The sequence below is a fragment of the Papio anubis genome, chromosome 6, assembly GCF_008728515.1.
Source record: "Papio anubis isolate 15944 chromosome 6, Panubis1.0, whole genome shotgun sequence".
Classification (NCBI taxonomy): Eukaryota; Metazoa; Chordata; class Mammalia; order Primates; family Cercopithecidae; genus Papio; species Papio anubis.
Window position 1 is genome coordinate 73,034,140 of NC_044981.1, and position 21,297 is coordinate 73,055,436.

Consider the following 21,297-nt stretch of genomic DNA (forward strand, 5'->3'; position numbering starts at 1 on the left):
TTTGGTTATAACTTATTTTCTAGAGGAGGATGCTTAATGCAAGCAAGAATTTACTTTCCTCGGAATTTAGAATGGGAACTAGAGTCTGAGACAGCTGCTGGTGAACTCTAGAGCTTTTGGGTTGTTACAAGGGTTGAACAAAATGTTTGGTTGTGGGAAAATAGTAGAATCCAGCTTTTATAGAGAGTGGAGTGAACAGAAGAGTGGAAACAATAAGTCATGTGGTTTCCAAGAGACACAGAGAAACTCACTGATGAGATAGTAAAACTAGCAAATTGACAACTTCTCATTTCTCATGAGTCTGTCTGCTCTTTCTACACATTTGGTCTCTTTCTACACATTTGTCCCTTTCCTGCCAATAAAATTACAGTTTTACTTCAGCTGACTAAGTGGGTTTCTCTTTCTTTAACCTCAACTTGCCCTTAGATGGGAAGGACTTGCGAGTTCTAGTGTATGCTGAATATAAAAATCATTTCTTTTTGTTTTATCAGCAGTTCACATCCCTTTCTCTGGGCTATCTGAATATACTGATGTCCAGGACCTATCCCAGAAAAATTAAAATATCTACGTAATGGAGTTCAGCTATCATTACCATTTTAAAAGCTTTCCAGGTGATTCTGAAGTATATCCAGGTTTGAGAGACACTCATCTATACATGATCATTATCTAGTCTTCTAAGAAAAGCATTGTCTGTCAATGTTATTTAATAGAGTTTTAGTCAATGTATCCTTATAAATGTCGTGATTTTGGTATAATATGACAAATATATTTTGTGGGTATTGGATTTTGGTCAGCAGGTTTTATCTGTACTTTTGACATCACTATTTGGCATGTGCCATTTTAACTATAAAACATTTTGAAAGTATATTGAGAAGTGTGTTGTTTGGAACTTTTATTATTATACAATACAATCAATTAATAGAAGATATTTTTATATTGGATGATAAAGATTATTTTATTGAAGAGAAAAATACCTTTGGGTTGGAAAGGTAAATAATATGTAAAAATATGATGAAACATAGATACAAGTAAGAATTCCTTCCCACCTTGTCACCCCTTCAGCCTTCTGATTAGATACCGTACTTCTGTACAGTAGCGCTTTGAATATGAATGAATAATATTCTGTGAACTATCACCATTCCCTGCTATGTTTTTCTTATTCAAGGTGACTCGTTAAAATTTCACGAACTTTCCAGCCTCCCACGTTTGGTGACACTGTGTTCGTTTTATTTTCAGTTAGATATTGTGCTACATAAAATGTATATTTGATAAACCTTTTATGTAAGATCAACTTAAGAAAACTGTGTTGGGGGAACATTATTGCTCAAGGTCTGAAAAGAATAGGAGTTGAATTTTAAATTCTGTTTTTTATTCAATTTAAATAGTAATTAGAGCTTTACATTTTTACAAGTTGTAGGGAAATAATGACAGTCTAAGCAGTTACTCAGTTTTAGTGTCTTAGACCAGGAAAATATTTGTAAATAAACTTCAAACACTTTATAGTTTAAAAATCAGGATTATTGCTTCAAGGAATGAAAATTCAACAAGGATAATGGCAAATAGATTAGGGATAATTTATTGTTTAAAAATATATACAAGTCTCTTACGTAGATAATTTTTGCTGTTTTCTCTTTCCCCAAGAACAGAAAAATAAACGTTTCATTCTGTAGCACAAGGATTTACATGAAGATTTGTTTTCTAATGACAAAATTTGTTAAGCATTAGAACAGATTATTAGAGAAAGTTATAAAATCTCTTTCTCTTGATGTCTCTAAAAATAGAATCATAGCTCCTTTTCTTAGGATGTAAAGAATGTTTCTTCCTAAGAGAAGAGGGATGAAAATAACCTGATCTCTCACAATCCCTTTCATCTGGCCTGTTTCATATTGTTTTGCTTGAGGAAGACATATGGCCAAAATCTCATTATGGTCTTGGCCAAAAGAATAACTTTAGAACAGAGCATGTACATGAAGTGCATAGAAAACATGCTGTTAATTTTCCATGAAGTCGTACTTCTGCATATTTATTGCTTTGGGCTTTAAGAAAAAGAAATAAGGTTCAATTTAATCAGTGTTGTTCAGTTGTCTTTTCTTAGAAACAATATAATATCTACTCTGAGAGACTGAAGTGCCTCTCAGTGTCATTGATAGTATACTTATTGGTGTTTTGGAGCACCTAGAAATGCCCTTGATAAACCCTTTGGTTAAAGGTTAGCAGATGCAGTAATAGTAAACAGAGAATTTAAGGAATCTATAATATATAATTGCCTTCATAGAAGTTTATATAACAGGTATTTCTATGGGGTGATTCTCACTCTGCCAATATTCCAGGTATGTATAGAATATAGGGAAAGCTTTATATATAAAGGGATACTTGTTCTGGTTATTGGAGTATTAATAAGTATCGAACCAAAGATTTATCAAAGCCACGGTGATGTAAAAAATAAAAATGGAAGAACTTCTAGAGCATGGAGTTGTGCAGGAAATACAGGTATATGGATGGTTTGAGGTCATATTTACTGAATGTCTTAGATCATTATTTTAAAGGAATTTGGTTGTTACAGAGTTTCAATTACTGTTTTATGGAATTTGTTTATTAACAGATCAGGGATTGGCAAACTATGCTATTGGGTCAAATCCAGCCTACCACTTGTTTTTGTAAATCAGGTTTTACTGGAACATATCTACACCCACGTGTTTATGTGTTGTCTATGGCTGCTTTCGTACCACAGTGGCAGAGTAGTGTAGTTCCAACAGAAATCTAAGGTGTGCAAAGCCTAATATATTTAGTTGCTGACCTTTAAAGATAACCACCATCATAGATGATAATTTTGCTTTATTTTGTTTGTTTTCCCTGGAAAATGGTCTGATCAGATTTATGACTTAGAAAACTAGCTTTGGCAGCCCTGAGAGGATATCAGCTTCTTGCCATATGCCAGTTCTTTGGAAATAGATGTGCTTCATATTTTTTTTCCTTAAGAATGGATGTGTGAATCAATGAATTATAAATTTATTAGGAAGTACTTGTGTGAGTTAAGAAGTAATTTTAGATTTCAGTTAAAATCTAATAAAGGCCGGAAATAGGGTGGTGGCAGGAAAAGAGCAGAAAGAATGTAATTTAAAAGTTATTTGAGAAATAGAATTAGCTGGACTTCATGTCATTTTAGTTAAAATCCTATGTTTGTTTGTTTTACCAGTGGCCCTTATTTTAAAGCTCTTTGTTATGGGAATTGTGAAACATTTACAAAAGAAGGGAAGAACAGCTATGTAATACACCCCCAGTCTCAACAACAGACATTTGCCAATCATGTTTTTATCTACCCTTGCTCCTTAAAAACATGACACTATTGCTGGAGTATTTCAAGTAAAACCAAGAACTAATCTAAGGGTGATCGATACTGCGAAGCCTGCTAATAATCTCACTGCAGATATGGGTACACAATCAATGTTAGTATATTTCCTAGTTTAATTTAGAAGGTAGCTTGAACAGTGCTTGTCATAGAATAGTGTAATGGCTCTTACCTAGGAAGGTTTTCCAAAATGCACATGCCTGGGACTATCCACAGACATTCGGATTTTATGGTTCTTGAGAAGTGTTATGGTCATGCGTCTTGAAAATATCTCAGAAGTTATTCCAATGAACACCAAAGGCTGCAGAGCACTGGATTAGTTAAACACCTTGGCTGCATGAGATATCTTTATGGGTTTTACACACAAAAGACAGATGCGAAATTTGCTACCATTGCATCTTTTTGAAGCCTAAATCAATACCAAGGCTGTGAATACTATAACAGTAATACTACGTCTAAGCATTTTTAAACTTCAGAAAGTTTGAAAACAATGCAGAGAACACCTTATACATAGAGTGAACCTGTTGCTATGATTGCCTGGGCAAGTTCTGTTCTTGCCTGTTGTCCTAGAGTAATTGTTAATAGCACTCCATTTCATTCTGAAAAGGATCCCAGTTACAAATATGGTGGAATATGAAATGTAAATATTCACTAATATAAAAACTATTCAGCCTCCTTTTAGATCAGAGAAGATGATTTGAATTTATGTCTGAAATAAAATGGAAACCCACTGAACAAAAGAATAACGTGATTCCATTTTTGTTTGAAAAGATCAGTGGTCAGTATTGGCAAATTAATTAAGGGCAGCAAGGGTATCCCTAATTCCAGATGATGGCACTAAAAGGAGATGCTATTCAAATCAACTTTTGGCTCTAGAAGTGGGAAAATCAGAACAGAGGTATAGACTAGAGATCAGTGTGGAGATGCTCAATGTCAAGATAGAAATGGCTGAGATCACTTAAGAGACAGTGTAAAAAAATGAAAACAGGAGAGGACCAGGATTAGTCCTGGGTTAGTCTGGTATTTTAATGTTTGCAAAAGGAAAAAGGAGGTCAGGCAATGGATGAAAAGATGAAAGCCGTGAGAGGAGGTTGTTTCAGAGAGAGTTTCATCACTATTAAAAGCTGTTTTGAGGGTGTCACAGGTTGAATTCCCTGGGAAGCAGATTCTGAGAAGATGTGTAATGTGAAGGCTATTTATTTAGAAGGCCTTTGGGATGAACCCTTTTGGAAGAGAAAGAACAGAAACAGGATAAGAAGGAGAAGTGGAGCCTCAGTAGGCTCACTGATACCCTGGGGATTCCTGGAGCTAGAATGATTTTTCAAGGCTGTCCTAAGTTGGGCCGGGACACCAGGTCATTATACTCCTGCATTGATCAATTCTGGAATGTGGGCCATTCTATGAAGGGACATGACTTTGGGTGACGTGGCTGTCTGCAGATGAGGCAATGTCTGAAGGAGCTGGCAGCTGAAGGCTGTCTATTGACAGCACTCTGTACAGTTGAGGCAACAAGTGCTTCATTGAAATGTGATCTGGGTGGCGCATCACAGTGTCTACCAGAGGACAAGTTAGAGGAGTATATTTAAGTGACATTTGTTTATTTACTTACTCAACATATTTATGGAACATCTACATTGTGCTTAAAATATGTAAATATGTAAAACATATTTGTAAAATATGTAAAACAACTATTGCATATTGTAGTAAATGTAGTGAAATAAATGAACACGGTTAGGTAATAGAGAATTCAGGGTGAGGATTTACTTAGTTTATGTAAGGAAGTCATTGTGACCTTTACAAAAACGGTTTAGTGGAGTGGTTTGGGTAGAAACAGATTGGAGTAGTAGGAGAAATGAATGCAGTGGTTTTATTTTCAAACAGATGGGTTGTAATTTATTTATATGTGAAAAGATAATGTGAGCTTCCTATATTAAACGCTTACTAATTATTGATGACTCATATGTAGGTCTCTTATATTTAGTTTTTAGAATTATTTCACTTCTGTTCACTTAGTTGATTCTCAATCTTGTATGGTTTATAGGAAAGGCATATTATCCGTTTTGTAAGTAATGATAATGGAGCTCATAGAGGCCAGAGAGTATACCCAGAGTTACAGAGTCTGGTGGAAAATAGAATGAGGCTGAGAATTCTGTCTTTTGACATATCCTCCAGTAGTCTTTCTACCAAGTCAAACTAACCTACTAACTGGTTAATATTAGGGAGGGTTTAAATATCTTTTACCAAATTTAAATAATCATAATATTGCATGTAAAATTATATTATTACAGATGAAATACAATATCTGAGACATGCTTATACTGAAAAAAATGCATTGTTTATTTAAAATTTAAATTAGTTGTGTTTCCTATATTTTAGTTTGCTAAGTCTGGCAGCTCTAGTTGTATGGCTCAATGAGATTTTCACATTTCTTTACAGTCTATGCTGTGAAAAAAAAAAAAGAATTTTCTGATATCTTATGCAGTTGGCAACACTAGAAATGTAAGACTTGCCAAGTATGAGACCTATGTTGTTGGGCATACCTAAATGAATGTAAGTTGAAGTAAGCGAAATCAATGCATACTGAGCAAGTCTGGCCACTATGTGTTGCCCACCATCAGATGTGGAATCTCATTAATGTCCACCCAGTCTTCCCAGGTGAGAAGAGACATGACAAGATAGTTTTAATGAGTGTTGAGGTATACCTAGCAGATGGTTCAGCATTTTCTGGTGCCAAATAGGAAAACTCTGTAGTTAACACTGAATGGATCTCCAAATCTTCCTCCAGGCCACCTGTTGGGGATTCTGTAAGCTTAGCTCTGGCCTTGGGATAGTAAATGTTGTGGAAAAAAAGGAACAGGAGCAGTTTGTCCCAGTCTCTCATGATTAGATACTGATCTCTAGGCCAGCTGCTGTCTGGAGAAAGCACATTTAAGAGTATGATCATACGAGTAAAACTGTTTATGAGCCTGATAAGGGGTGAAGAAGGCATCTGCCAGGTGCCAGAAAACAAAAAGTAAAGGCAATAGTTTGGCAACTACATGCCAAACTATTAAACACATGTGTGTCCTTAAATATATTTGTTTTCTAATACTGGTGATCATCTAAAGGCAATTTAGTCAATAAATTTCACATGCACTTGTTTGCACATTGCTGTTAAACTTAGAGAAAATTCCTAGGCTTTCATTTTTATAACATGAAAAGTAATTAAAACTAAGACTTCATGAGGCTTTTTAGCATTTGGCTAGAATCTTGCTATTAAAGGAAAAATACATGTTTTAGACTCCTTGAATTTATAATAATCAAAGGTTAATACATAAATAGTCACAAAATATACAAGGAGGTATTCACAAATAACATGCATTTTTCAGGCATAAAACAGCAGTATTTATTCTTGTGTGTATTTTAGATGTTATAAATGATTCCTTTTTGTATTGTGAGAATCCATGGTCTGTCTCCAAATTAATGTGTTTCAATACATCTTCTTGATTAGATCTTTTGCTGTGAGCAGGAGAAAAAGAAAAAAAAAAAACTGTTTACCTTAAATCAGAACTGCTTATATTGAATGTGATTGCATGATTGGATATTCAAGAGTATTTAATTAAAACTCAGTTGCAGTCTAATTTTCTTTTAACAGTTGGTTAAAGCTGTATAAATAGATATCAGAGACCTCATTTCATTGTTTATAGATGATCTCCAGTATTAGAAAACAAATATATTTAAGGCCACACATGTGTTTACTAGTTTGGCGTGTAGTTAACAAGCATAGACTAGTATCAGATTGTCAAAGGTCTTGATTTGAGTACTGACTTCATCATTTATTTGCTGTGTGACCTCAGGAAAGTAGTTCACCTCTCTGAACTCCAATAATTTTGTAAAAGGTGAATAATCATAAGGTGATTCTGAGGATAGAAAGTCCAATCTAGAGAGAATGCTTAAAATACTATCTAGCATAATGAACTATGTAAAGTATGTTTTGATATGTGTTCATAGAACAAATTTTATGAGAGTTTACATATAGAGGATAAGATAATTTCAAAATATTCCATAGAAGAGCACCTGAAATAAGCCGTGTTAGGAGTAAATCTTAATGTATTTTAACATTTTGATCCCAGCACTTTGGGAGGCCGAGGAGGGCGGATCATGAGGTTAAGAGATCAAGACCATCCTGGCCAACATGGTGAAACCCCATCTCTACTAAAAATACAGAAATTAGCTGGGTGTGGTGGTGGGCACCTGTAATCCCAACTACTGAGGAGGCTGAGGCAGGAGAATCCCTTGAACCTGGGAGGTGGAGGTTGTAGTGAGCCGAAATCATGCCACTGCACTCCAGACTGGCGAGAGAGTGAAACTCTGTCTCAAAAAAAATTTTTTTTTGATACTTTTGATACATATTAAGAAGTTATATTTGGCAGGACTTACTATGTAGTGTTTTTAAAATAGTGGTTACATTTAGATAAAGATGCTCTCATTAACTGTTTTAAATTCTAATTTTGGACATTCACAATAACTATATATATTTTTTATTATTATACTTTAAGTTCTAGGGTACATGTGCACAACATGCAACTTTATTACATATGTATACGTGTGCCATGTTGGTGTGCTGCACCCATTAACTCGTCATTTACATTAGGTATATCTCCTAATGCTATCCCTCCCCTCCTCTCTCCACCCCAAAATAGGCTCTGGTGTGTGATGTTCCCCTTTGTGTGTCCCAGTGTTCTCACTGTTCAATTCCCACCTATGAGTGAGGACATGCAGTGTTTGGTTTTCTGTCCTTGCGAAGTTTGCTGAGAATGATGGTTTCCAGCTTCATCCATGTCCCTACAAAGGACACGAACTCATCCTTTTTTATGGCTGCATAGTATTCCATGGCGTATATGTGCCACATTTTCTTAATCCAGTCTATCATTGATGGGCATTTGGGTTGGTTTCAAATCTTTGCTACTGTGTATAGAGCCACAATAAACATACGTGTGCATGTGTCTTTATAGCGGCATGATTTATAATCCTTAGGGTATATACTCAGTAATGGGATGGCTTGGTCAAATGGTATTTCTAGTTTGAGATCCTTGAGGAATCACCATACTGTTTTCCATAATGGTTGAACTAGTTTACAGTCCACCAACAGTGTAAAGGCCATTCCTATTTCTCCATCCTCCTCTCCAGCACCTGTTGTTTCTTGACTTTTTAATGGTGCCATTCTAACTGGTGTGGATGAGTATCATTATTAGTTTTGATTTGCATTTTTTCTGATGGCCAGTGGTAGTGATCATTTTTTTCCCTGTGTCTATTATTGACTTCATAAATATCTTCTTTTGAAAGTGTGTTCTCTCCTTCCCCACCCACTTTTTGATGGGGTTGTTTTTTTCTTATGGATTTGTTTTAGGTTCTTTAGGTTCTGGATATTAGCCCTTTATCAGATGAATAGATTGCAAAATTTTCCTCCCCATTCTATAGATTCTGATGGTAGTTTTCTTTTGCTGTGCAGAGACTCTTTAGTTTAATGAGGATCCGATTTATCAGTTTTAGCTCTTTTGTTGCCGTTGCTTTTTTGGTGTTTTAGACTGGCAAAGTCCTTGCCCATACCTATATCCTAGATGGTATTGCCTAGGTTTCTTCCTAGGATTTGTGAAACTTTAGGTCTAACATTTAAAGTCTTGAAATCCATCTTGAATTAATTTTTGTATAAGGTGTAAGGAAGGGATCAGTTTCAACTTTCTACATATATGGCTTAGCCAGTTTCCCAGCACCATTTTATTAAATAGAGGAATCCTTTCCCCATTTCTTGGTTTTATCAGGTTTATCCAAAGATCAGATGGTTGTAGATGTAGAATTATTTCTAGGGGCTCTATTTCTGTTCCATTGGTCTATATCTCTGTTGTGGTACCAGTACCATCCGTTTTGTTTACTTATAGTATAGTTTGAAGTCAGGTAGCGTGATGCCTCCAGCTTTTGTTCTTTTGGCTTAAGTTGTCTTGGCAATTGCGGGCTCTTTTGGCTCCATATGAACTTTAAAGTAGTTTTTCCAATTCTGTGAAAGTCATTTGGTGACTTATTGATTAGCATTGAATCTATATAAATTACAGCCTGGGCAGTATGGCCATTTTCATATTGATTCTTCTATCCATGAGCTTGGAATATTCTTTCATTTGTTTGTGTCCTCTTTTGTTTCATTGAGCAGTGGTTTGTAGTTCTCCTTGAAGAGGTCCTTCACATGCCTTGTAAGTTGGGTTCCTAGGTATTTCATCCTCTTTGAAGCAATTGTGAATGGGAGTTCAATCATGATTTGGCTCTCTGTTTGTCTGTTATTGGTGTATAAGAATGCTAGTGACTTTTGTACATTGATTTTGTATCGTGAGACTTTGCTGAAGTTGCTCATCAGCTTAAGGAGATTTTGGACTGAGACGATGGGGTTTTCTAAATATACGATCATGTCACCTGCAAACAGGGACAATTTGACTTCCTCTTTTCCTAATTGAATACCCTTTATTTCTTTCTCCTGCTTGATTGCACTGGCCAGAACTTCCAACACTATTTTGAATAGGAGTGGTGAGAGAGGGCATCCTTGTCTTGTGCTGGTTTTCAGAGGGAATCTTTGTAGATCTCTAAGGACTTGCTTTATGAATGTGGGTGCTCCTTATTGGATGCATATATATTTAGGATAGTTAGTTCTTGTTGAATTGATCCCTGTACCATTATGTAATGGCCTTCTTTATCTCTTTTGATCTTTGTTGGTTTAAAGTCTGTTTTATCAGAGACTAGGATTGCAACCCCTGTCTTTTTTTGTTTTCCATTTGCTTGGTAGATCTTCCTGCATCCCTTTATTTTGAGCCTATTTGTGTCTGCACGTGAGATGGGTCTCTTGAATACAGCAAACTGATGGGTCTTGACTCTATCCAATTTGCCAGTCTGTGTCTTTTAATTGGAGCATTTAGCCTATTTACATTAAAGGTTAATATTGTTATATGTGAACTTGATCCTGTCATTATAATGTTAGCTGATTATTTTGCTTGTTATTTGATGCAGTTTCTTCGTAGCATTGATTGTCTTTACATTTTGGCATGTTTTTGCAATGGCTGGTACCGGTTGTTCCTTTCCATGTTTAGTGCTTCCTTCAGGAGCTCTTGTAGGGCAGGCCTGGTGGTAACAAATTCTCTAAGCATTTGCTTGTCTGTAAAGGATTTTATTTCTCCTTTACTTACGAAACTTAGTTTGACTGGATATGAAATTCTGGGTTGAAAATTCTTTTCTTAGGAATGTTGAACATTGGCCCCCACTCTCTTCTAGTTTGTAGAGTTTCTGCCGAGAGATCCGCTGTTAGTCTGATGCTCTTCCCTTTGTGTGTAAGCCAACCTTTCTCTCTGGCTGCCCTTAAGATTTTTTCCTTCATTTCAACTTTGGTGAATCTGACAATTATGTGTCTTGGAGTTGCTCTTCTAGAGGAGTATGTTTGTGGTGTTCTCTGTATTTCTTGAATTTGAATGTTGGCCTGCCTTACTAGGTTGGGGAAGTTCTCCTGGATAATATCCTGAAGAATGTTTTCCAACTTGGTTCCATTCTCCCTGTCACTGTGAGGTATACCAATCAGACACAGATTTGGTCTTTTCACATAGTCCCATGTTTCTTGGAAGCTTTCTTCATTTCCTTTCACTCTTTTTTTTAAAAATTTATTTTATTTATTTATTTATTTATTTATTATTATTATTATACTTTTTAAGTTTTTCCCTAGGGTACATGTGCATAATGCGGCAGGTTTGTTGGCATATGTATACTTGTGCTGGCAAGCTGCTGTGTTGCACCCATCAACTCGCTGCCAGCACCCAACTACTGCCATTTGAATGTATAACTCCCAATGCAATCCCTCCCCTCCTCCCCATAATAGGCCCCTTCCCGTGTGTGATGTCCCTTCCCGAAACTAAGTGGGATTTCATTGTTCAGTTCCTTCTACCCCTATGAGTGAGAACATGCAGTGTTTGGCTTGTTCCGTGATATTTCATAAGAATGATGGATTCCAGCTGCATCCATGTCCCTACAAAGGACACAAACTCATCCTTTTTATGGCTGCATAGCACTTCCATGGTGTATATGCGCTTACATTTCCTCTTAATCCAGTCTGTCACTGATGGACATTTGGGCGATCCCAAGTCTTTGCTATTGTGAATAGTGCCGCAATGAAATATACGTGCATGTGTCTTTATAGCAGCATGATTTATAACTTTGGGTATATCCCCTGCAATGGGATGGCTGGGTCATATGGTACATCCAGTTCTAGATCCTTTATAACGCATAATTGTTTCCAATGGTTGAACTAGTTTACAATCCCACCAACAGTGTAAAAGTGTTCCTATTTCTCCACATCCCTTCCAGCACCTGCTGTTTCCTTGACGCTTTTAATGGACGCTTTATCTCTAACTGGTGCGGAGATGGTATCCATTGTGGTTTTGATTTGCATTTCTGATGGCCAGTGATGATGAGTACTTTTTCATGTGTCTGTTGGCTGTATGAATGTCTTCTTTGAGAAATGTCTGTTCATATCCTCGCCCACTTTTGATGGAAGCTAGTTTGTTTTTCTTGCAAATTCTGCTCTTGGAGTTCTTGTAGGTTCTGGACACAGCTCCTTTGTCAGGATGAGTAGATTGCAAAAATTTTCTCCCATTCTGTAGGTTGCCTGTTCACTCTGATGGTAGTTTCTTTTGCTGTGCAGAAGCTCTTTAGTTTAATGAGATCCCATTTGTCAATTTTGGCTTTTGCTGCTCTTGCTTTTGGTGTTTTAGACATGAAGTCTTTGCCCATGCCTATGTCCTGAATGGTACCAATGAGTTTCTTCACAGAATTGGAAAGAACTGCTTTAAAGTTCATATGGAACCAAAAAAGAGCCCGCATCTCCAAGACAATCCTAAGTCAAAAGAACAAAGCTGGAGGCATCACGCTACCTGACTTCAAACTATACTACAAGGCTACAGTAACCAAAACAGCATGGTACTGATACCAAAACAGAGATATAGACCAATGGAACAGAACAGAGTCCTCAGAAATAATACCACACATCTACAGCCATCTGATCTTTGATAAACCTAAGAGAAACAAGAAATGGGGAAAGGATTCCCTATTTAATAAATGGTGCTGGGAAAATTGGCTAGCCAGAAGTAGAAAGCTGAAACTGGATCCTTTCCTTACTCCTTATACGAAAATTAATTCAAGATGGATTAGAGACTTAAATGTTAGACCTAATACCATAAAAATCCTAGAGGAAAACCTAGGTAGTACCATTCAGGACATAGGCATGGGCAAAAACTCCTTTCACTCTTTTTTGTCTCAACTTCTGGCTTCATTTTATTCATTTGATCTTCAATCACTGATACCCTTTCTTGCAGGTGATCAGATCAGTTACTGAATCTTGTGCATTTGTCACGTAGTTCTTGTGCCATGGTTTTGAGCTCCATCAGGTCATTTAAGGAGTTGTCTACACTGGTTATTCAAGTTAGCTATTTGTCTAATCTTTTTTCAAGGTTTTTAGCTTCTTTGTGATGGGTTCGAACTTTCTCCTGTAGCTGGGAGATGTTTGATCGTCTGAAGCCTTCTTCTCTCAACTTGTCAAAGTCATTCTTTGCCCAGCTTTTTTCCGTTGCTGGTGAGGATCTGTGTTCCTTTGGAGGGGGAGAGGCTCTCTGATTTTTAGAATTTTCAGCTTTTCTGCTCTGTTTTTTCCCTATCTTTGTGGTTTAATCTACCTTTGGTCTTTGATGATGATGACATATAGATAGGGTTTTGGTGTGGATGTCCTTTCTGTTTGTTAGTTTTCCTTCTAACAATCAGGACCCTCAGCTGCAGGTCTGTTGGAGTTTGCTGGAGGTCCCACTCCAGACCCTATTTACCTGGGTATCAGCAGTGGAGGCTGCAGAACAGCGAGTATTGCTGAACAGCAAATATTGCTGCCTGATCGTTCTTCTGCAAGCTTTGTCTCAGAGGGGTACTTGTCCATGTGAGGTGTCAGTCTGTTCCTACTGGGGAAGCCTTCCAGTTAGGCTACTCGGGGGTCAGGGACCCACTTGGGGAGGCAGTCTGTCTGTTCTCAGATCTCACACTTCGTGCTGGGGGAACCACTACTCTTTTCAAAGCTGTCAGACAGGGACATTTAAATCTGCAGAGGTTTCTGCTGCTTTTTATTTGGCTATGCCCTGCCCCCAGAGGTGGAGTCTATAGAGGCAGGCAGGCCTCCTTGAGCTGGGGTGGGCTGCACTTAGTTGGAACTTCCAGGCAGCTTTGTTTATGTACTCAAGCCTCAGCAATGGCGGGCGCCCCTCCCCCAGCCTCGCTGCTGTCTTGCATTTAGATCTCAGACTGCTGTGCTAGCAATGAGGGAGGCTCCGTGGGCATGGGACCCTCCAAGCCAGGCACCGGATTTAATCTCCTGGTGTGCCATTTGCTAAGACCCTTGGAAGGGCGCAGTATTAGGGTGGGAGTGACCCGATTTTCCAAGTGCTGTCTGTAACAACTTCCCTGTGTTAGGAAAGGGAATTCCCTGAACCCTTGCGCTTTCCGGGTGATGTGATGCCTCGCCCTGCTTTGGCTTTCAGTGGGCTGCACCCATTGTCCTGCACCCACTGTCTGACACGCCCTAGTGAGATGAACACGGTACCTCAGTTGGAGAACACGGTACCTCAGTTGGAGATGCAGAAATCACCGTCTTCTGCATTGCTCACGCTGGGAGATGTAGACTGGAGCTGTTCCTATTCAGCCATCTTAGAACCGCCCCCACAATAACTATATTTGATATGTGTACATGATTTCTAAAATTCTTTTTAGGCAATCAATAAACTTACAGTACATAAAGTGGTGTATTTTAGGATCCTGAAAGATGTATGTGGAAATAAACCTTATTTCTGTTCAAAAGGAGGTTATTTAGATAATAACAGTGAACAACTATATTCTGTGAAGTTATAGCTAAAATGTGTGGCTTGTAACTTTTCTTTGTTTTATTTTATTTTTTCCTAAACAGTTGCTTTTATGTTTGGGATTAGTATTTGTAATGATTCTTGAAAAGTTAACACTGGAACATATACAAGCAGTTGTTGTAAACTCATATGAATAATTATTCGTTGGACAGTCCACACAAAAAATTTCCTATAATTGTTAATTGTCAAAAATTTGAATACCCACAAAGATAAAAAATACAAATAAAGAAAAGTAAGAAGGAAAAAAAAGTTGAATATGCAAAATTCTAAATATTTAGTTATGTATATAACTCATATTGCTTAGAGATTATTATTATTATTATTATTATTATTGCTATTATTGGTTTGAAGAATAGGTTAAGAGGGTAGAAAGTTTTGAAAGAGAAAACAGAAAGTTAGACTAAACTATATGCATAGAGGGTTCTGTAGGGATTATTTCTAACTCTCTTTCCTTGATGTCACCTGTAGTTAGAAGAGGAAATTACCCTATATGAAGTAAGTGATCATGGGTGATACAAAGTTTGACTCCTTGTTGGTGGAGGGCTGGAAAGCTAGGTAAATATCAGGATGCTTAGATTGATCAGGTCTCTGGTAGTTTCCCCAGGATACCACAAAAGTGAGCCTTTGTGTTTCATAGTCCATGGATATTTCTATGCAGTAATGCCTATTCATTATGTGAGCAGGTGAAACTATGTGGGCTATTGATTCTAAGCACCCCAAAAGACCACTGGAAAATTAAACGTGTTGATCAAGCAAACCTAAGTTTATAGAGCACCCCTTTGACAGAGATGTAGGAGAATCTCCAAATGGGAAAATTAGGGAAAGGTTATTTAAAGAATTTTAGGGCCTGAAATGAGTAGTTTTCAGGTGAGTCTTGCCAAGCAGGAACATGGTTGGGATTGGGATGAATTTGTGACTTATATTTTTTGATTGATGGACATAGGTAAGTGAGTATCCTGAAGCAAGTCTGGATGAGTAGGTTATTTTCACTGGATAAAAATCTTATCTTCCATGAGTAAATATATCCTAGAGCAACAGCTAAGTTTTTGGTGCCTGATCCCAGTATTTTTTAACACAGAGCTGGAAAAGATACCTTTGTGTCATTATTGCTTAACATAAGGTCAATAAATTATGCACAGGCCCATTTTTGCTTTATTGCTTAATAGTTTGTTTCAGTTCTTAGTGACTGCAGCTATAAATGAGTTTCCTTTCATTTGCCTGAACAGTATCAGTGAGAGAGGCAACAGCTCTAGAGTACCTCAGAAGTTTTCCAATATGCAAGCATAGTTTAACACATATATACAAACCTACTCCCAAGAAAAGCAAACAAACAAAAAACCAACGATATTTTTTTTTCCCGTCTTCCTTTCTCCTGCCTCTTGTGACTCTCCCCAGATTGTGGGCCAACCTCTTCTTCAGGACATTCTTATGAGAACACTACTCTGAAACTATATTGGGCACTTGATCCTGATTCTTTCCACCATCACGTCATCCTAATATGCAGAAGCTTTGGTGATCAAAGTAACCTTTGTTTCCTGAGCATTATTTCCTTTGGACTAGACCTAATGGTGGTTGATTTTGAGTATTGCAAGTCATTTGATCATTTTTCTCTGATCAAAACTACATTTAAAATATTATTTCTGCCATTTATTTTTTAACCATAGCTGGTATTAAACTTGTCCACTTGTGGTTCTGGAAGAGGGCTGTTGGCATTTACTTATGTCTGATTATTTTAAAATGTCATTGGATCTAACTGTATATTTCATTTTTAATGTATATCAGTGATGATTTTCAATAATAACATTTTAAAATTCATCATAAGTAGGACAAGAGAATCTCTTTCCCTTGGGATTTTTAAATATGGGAAGATTTTTCACAAGACCTTCAGTTTAATTTGTTGAAACCTATTATCCAAAAACCATCAGTGTACACCTCCAATCAATGTTAGATGTAGTTAGTTTGTCGAACCCCAGACGATCACCCCTGTGGGGTGATCTTCAACAAGCCAAGTACATCTAACATAGGAGCATCTCAGTAAGGGAGGGTTAGGAGATTTTGATATAGGGTTTGGCTTATGCTGCCTGAGTCTAAGCATCCTTTAGGAAGTGTGAACTGGCTCTAGATTTGGTTACTGTTACAAAGCAGGTGACAGTTTAGCAAATGAGTATCTTAGTAATCTTTCTTCAGGAGTCCAGAGAAATAAAACAGGCCTCAAGGTTCATTGATAAGAAAGCAGCAGTCATGCAAAAGGAAGACTCGTTAACCATTGTTTGCAGCTATGCTATGACTCGGCTAAATCCTGTTAGAAAATTATTTGGGAACACCATGGGCCAAGTGGTAGCTGGGTTTATTTTCACTTTCTCAAAGTGTAATCCTGTCTATGTAAACCCTTGGAAGGAATAAAAACTCAGGACCCCAATTCACTAAGCCAAAAGGAAAACATTAAACTGAAAACTGAGTCATGCAAACAACTGCCTTTTCCTTTTGTTCCTAAAACGTTAAGTATCTCCACAGGTAGCTACTCTATGTTCCCCTTATCTTATGTAAAGTGCTAACTTACTGAGAACAAGAATAATACATAATTGACTGTTCCCCTACCTGGTCCTTTTCTCTTGCAACATGTGGATTACCATACCTTCCCTTTCCCTCCTCCATCCCACTTTTCCCCTTTAAATATTCAAACTCTCAAAGTCGTCTTTGGAGACAGGCACAGACCACAGACTTTCTGTGATTCCGTGTTTCTTTTCTCCTGGCCATTGTCCTTAACTTTGGCAAAATAAACTTCTAAGTTGATTACTTGTCTCAGATACTTTTTTGGTTTACATACATATATCATATGGATTGTGTTCTGTGCCCACTGTACCAAATAGTGGGAGCTCATTTCTTCCTTTTAAGCCTCCTTAAAAGGATTACTATGACTACTGTGTAGGACTGAATGGCCCCTCGGTGCTACTTTTTAAGCTGTTTGACAAACTTCCACCATATCCTCTAACCCCCACAAGAAGGGGTGCTAAGTAGAGTGCACGATCTCCAAAGTTTCCCTCTCCTCCAGCAGCCAAGGCAATCAGTCACACAGACAGGCTTGCTTTCTTCTGAGGGTTATATTGCTTATCACTATGAGGAGCCAGAAGTTAACAAACTTAGGCAAATTATAACTAATATTCTAGATCCATGTTATTAAAGGATAATATCTGTAGCCATGGCATGTAAGCAATAATAATACTCTTCAGCTCTTTATCTGTTCTGTTGTTTCCTCATCAGTCAAGGCCATAACATTAAATCATAACTTAATAGAGGCATTTCTGAAGGCAAACTAGCCAACAGAGGTCAGATACACTGTTTAGTAGTGATCTAAGGTGATATTTGGCTGAAATTAGAGATGTCAGAAGAATGATGAGTTGACTTTTTCTTTTTTATTAAATATTGGTTGTCTCTGCCTTGTTTTTGATAAGGTGTTGGATGATATTCATTCACTTGTTCATTTGTCACAGACAATATCTGACCTTGCTAAGTATGAGAACTTAGATACTAAGTAAAGTCTGAGAACTGCAGTAATGAAGGCATGTGCAGGAATGTTAGGATCACTAGTAACTGGTACTGCTGGGTTAGAACTTTAGAGAATATAGAACTCTCTGGCAAATATCTGAAGTGTTTATATTATGTAGTAATAGCTGAGGATCACACATTTTGGCCATCTGGTAACTAAACAGAAAAACTGACAAGTGTGAAAATTAAGAACATGACTTGAATCTTTAGACCAAAACAAAACAAAACAAAAAAAACAAAACAACAACAACAACAACTTCTTTGCAGGGTACATGAGGGTTATATGAGTGCTTATAGGCAGAGCCAATTTTTTTTCTCAAAAAAGGAATGTAAAATTCTTTCTGAGAAAAATTTCAGAACAAACAGTCATGCATCCTTGAAAAGGTATTACATAGTCCCTATTTAACATTTAATATTTAGAAAATCTCTATCCTTATGAGCTCTCCAAAAGGAAAGCACTATAAAATGTACCTCTGGGTTAGTGAATCAGCTGTCTTTTTGTGAGGGAATTGCCTATGATATATTTGTATTTTAGATAGTGTCTACTCAAATTATAGTTTTAATTTTAGCATAGTTAATTCTAATTTGCTCTTTAAAACATCATTAACTAGTAGATTTCATTGTTTTTTAAAACTACTTTTTTGTCAAAGTGTGTCATCAGTAAGAAGGAGGTTCTCAACTTAATCTATAGTACACAGGCATAGTTCTTTTTAAAAAGTTGATCTAGTTAATCAATATAAATTAGGAGGAGGACTGGGATTTAGTCCTGTTGAAATTTTAGTTTTATTTTTAAAATGCATTTCAAAAATTTATTTATTTTACTATGACAGTAGTTTCCTGGCTTGATTCTTACACATTACAACATCATCATTTTGATTTTTATATAATCTCTGCGTATGAAGTCAAGAGAGATGATAAATCCTTGAGCATTTAGAAGATAATCTTTTTTTCTGTTTTTAGCTGTTTTCTGGTGAGATTAAACCATGTTTAGTGATCATTGGTATAGCAGTTGTTTTAAACTAGCTAGTTCCTTATAAAATATTAGATTGAGGTGCCTAAAACTAACCTGTGTCAAAAAGATAGTATCAAAACTAAAGAGATTCTCAACAGAATGATATATGACATTCAGTAGACATACATGGTTATTTTACTCAATGATTAGACATTCTTATTCCTGTTACTATTGCTGCTTAACAAATCACTCCAAAACTTTTGTGGCTTGAAACAAGAATCATCATTTTATGATGTCTTACAGGTTCTGTGGGTAAAATATTTGGGAAGGGCTCTGCTGGGTTGTTGTGGCTTGAGGTTTTCCGTGAAGTTTCAGCCAGAGAGTGATATGGATCTGAAACAGCAGGAGCTGGAGCAGCTGGGTCCTGGACACACATACACACACATACACACACATTGTAACTATATGAGGTGAAGGATGTATTAAATGTTGTCATCACAATGTTGTTGTATATCAAAACATCATATTGTACACCTTAAATATATCATTTTTGTCAATTATACCTTAATAAAGCTGGGAAAAATTAGAATGCAATCCTTAGTAACTTAAAACGATAAAAATAGGAATGGAAATGTGATCATAGTTTTTCACAACAGATAGGAAAAGATATACATCTGATTCATGTTAGGGTAGGTTGACTGCTGTAATAATCAATCCCCAAATCTCAGTGGTTTAGTGCAGTGCAGGGTTATTCCTTCTATATACATTCTAAGCAAGTGTTTTTGAGAAACTTTACAAGTGTTTCTTCAGGAATCCTGGCTTTTTTCTTGCTGTGGCTTCACAACTCCCGAAAGCACTGGAATTCTCTGCTGGATTTTCTGCATCCAGCTGAAAGACAGGTGGAGATAAGATCTGAAGAATCATGTGGGAGTGTTTAATGGACCAGGACTGGAAGTGGTGTGCTTTCAGTCCTGGCCATTGTCCATTGGCCCAGACCCAGTCACATGCCTTCTCCAAGTGCAAGGGAAGCTGGCAAATGTGCTTGGAGGGAAAGGAAAGGGATCTGCTGGTGAGCAGGTAGGCAGTCTCTGCCACAAAATTTTCAACTGTCTTTTTCAAAGAGGCTTATGTCCTAATGAACTAAAATATTCCTCCAAACATAATTACTGTTACATTCTTTTGTATTCATATAATAATGCACAGAATTTTAATGGTGCCTAGGAGTTTACATTGAATAACAGAATTAATATGTATTTTTTCTCTTCTGTAGTCTCTAGCCAAGTAACAAGTAGAGTCTTTGAGTTTATGTGAAAAAGGGATATGGCATCAGATATAGCCTGAAGGGCTAAGCAAATATAAAATGTAATCCTTGAGACAAAAGACATTCAGATAATGGCAAGAATTTCATCAGGACAAGGTAGAATTGGATATGAAACAATGGGTTATTCCAAATAGTGGTATTCACAATTACAGTAAGTTTATAGCTCAAAGCATCATTTAGAGAGTATTTTTTAAAAGATTTACTTGTAGTCAGGTTATTACTATTTACATTGACAATCCATCCTTGACACTTGTTTGTTCTGAAGCTTTGACTTAATGTTTTACAGAACAGAATCAAATTGGGTTGTATTGGAGTTTTTATGAGTCAAATAATACTGAAAAGGTACATTTTAAGCTCAAAAGTTGCTAACAATACTTTAAATATATACTACTGATAATAATTTAAAATATGCATTCAAACGAGGATGAATAAAAGCAAGATAGTGTTTTAGCTTAATTCACCTGCTTATGTTTTGATGAAGTCATATTGTTTTTATAGTTATGTGACTCTAGAAGGGGGAATAATATCACATTGATATTTATTCATGGTTAAAGAGGAAAAAGTCAAACTGAAGCAACTGAGATAAAGACAACAAGATTGCTTACGGAAATGTTAAGAATGAGAAGGCATAAGTGATCAGTTGTTACTCTAGAATATGTAGAAATCTAAGGGAAAATAAACCTTTTATGGTGATCAAAAAAGAGAACTGCTTAGTTTCTGATGTCAGTAAGAAAATAAGCAGTAACCATTTTTGTTAATAAAATTATCATGGTTCTAAAATATTAGCTCCATACTTCTAGTGCTCAACAAAGTGACATCAAAGGTATTATGGAGATGTACTAAAGGACTCTGTACCAGTGCTCTGTATAGTGAGGGCATGTTCAGAAATTAGTTCTGGCCTCTAGTGGACAATAAATCTGCCTCAGCTCAATAGTATTCAACCCATAGACAAAGGAAAGTGAAACCCAGATGAGGTAAAACAAAATGCAGTAAAGACCTAGGAATCAGAGGAACTCATCCCTGGGCATTTCCATACCATCCTCTTGACACAGCCTTCCCAGTCCTTTCTTCTGCTGGTTATCTTTGCGTGTTGTGGAAGCCCCTGACGCTAAACTCAACTGACTTTGCTGCATGCTAGATACATAAGTATATTGACACTTCAGACAAGCAA